Here is a 1,886-nt window from a genome sequence, read left to right on the forward strand (position 1 = left end):
AAACAAGAGATTCCCTACAGTTTCTGCCTCAGAAACTCAAAGGGGCAGTTCTACCCTGCCCTATAGGGTCCATATGGACTCGATGGCAGTTTGGTTTGAGGTCCCAATGCTCTCACATGAGTTCAAGCAAGCTTAAATATCTGAATCCATGGAAATAGATGATTGAAGCCTGAGGAATGTGTGTGTTTCTGAAGGAACCATGAGAGGAGGGCCGGTTCTCATGTCACGTATCTTTCTAGGACAGTGCCAAGCATCTGTCCTAGCTGGTTCTCACAAACTGCTTCCTTACTGCAATCGGTAAGAATTTGAGGAGCAGCTGTAAGCAGTGTTCCCTGGTAGAAAGTAAACAGGAGCAGTATGAGCTGAGATAAGGAACTCACTCTCAAGGCTATGAGAAATTCAAGCGTGGGAATAGCAAACTTGTCTAAGAACACTGCCAGTATCTAGTACTTAAAAATAAAGCTCGGTGGTCCATCAGGGCTGCAGTTTGTACCGTCTCTGTCTGTGTCTATTTTTTGCTGCAGTCCTGAATTGTGTGTGTGTGTGTGTGTGTGTGTGTGTGTGTCTGTTTGGTTCCATGTCCATTCTCCCTGCTCAAGAAACCGCATCAGTGTCCAACGTGAAAAACCAATAAAATGTGTTGGCTCAAGCTGTCTATAGTTATTTGTAGAAATAATTATAGCTCAAGCAGTCTGTAGTTATTTGCAGAAATCAAGAAGATACTGTTCCCTGGCCAGTTTTCCTAACTAAATATTAGGTGTAAACAGTTGTGTCATAATAATTTAAAACAGCCCTTTATACTCACAGACCTCTAGTAGACAACCTATAAAAATTATTAAAAGTAAAACAATTCTTTGATTTTTGACACATGGATTTGATAAGAAACTAATGTGCTAGGTAAACCCAGAGAAAAACAGAGCCAAGGTCAGAAACACATAGCTGTCGCATTTGTCAGTGTTCATTCAACTACTGCCTACACCGTTAAACATCTTCTCTTCATAAGTGGGGAATGGAGGGCAGGGGTGGACAAAACAGTTTTGTTCATTATTTTCACTGTTCCTGGTACTGAGTCAAACTCTTCAAACTCTGGGACTGCAAACTAATCCTGATCCGAAGTTAAACATACCAGCAAAATGAGATCAAGTGGACTTGAACTTTCAGTCAAATAATAGACATGACTATAAATGAAGCAATTACACTAGTTGATGCACATGTGTAAAGCAATGTACAGACCGGCTCTTATCTGACAAATCAAATGGGTTTGAGAGGGTATGATCTGCAATGAGAAAACTTATATGCAAAAGATACGGACAAAAGTTAGGGTGTGGGGTCTCTGCAGGAAGAAACTCCAGTGCCCATGTGTGTATGAGGGCCAGGCTTAAATACTTTCCCTGAACACAGCCTGCAACACGTGATAGGTTTACTCACAAAGGAACAGCTCACAATTTTAAGGTTTACAAGAAAGCATGAACACATCAGCCAAGTTATTCAGAGACGGAAGGGAAGGATGAAGCTAGGAATATGAAGCAACTGATAAGTTGGCAAATTCCAGCTCCTGCAGCTTTAGTTAGGCAACAGGAGGCAAGTGTCCATTTTTCCCAGGCAGAGACAGGCCAGTCTTTTCTTCATGTGCTCCCATGGCTGAGCCATCAGCAAGTTCCCATGGGCCACGAACCATGGAAGGTGGTGGTCCGGTCCTGTTTGCCTAAACAGCCAAACAGCCTTTCCCCACACACATTACTTGGAATAATCAACCATTTGAGGTTAAAATGGAAGCATTTATGCAAAGACAAAGTTCAGAATGATTGGAAAAGAAGGAGTGCTGGAAATAGAAAATAAGGGGAGCAATTAGATGTGATGCTACATTGGGAAGATGCAGTTAATGA

Source organism: Tenrec ecaudatus, chromosome 4 (genome assembly GCF_050624435.1).
Source record: "Tenrec ecaudatus isolate mTenEca1 chromosome 4, mTenEca1.hap1, whole genome shotgun sequence".
Lineage (NCBI taxonomy): Eukaryota > Metazoa > Chordata > Mammalia > Afrosoricida > Tenrecidae > Tenrec > Tenrec ecaudatus.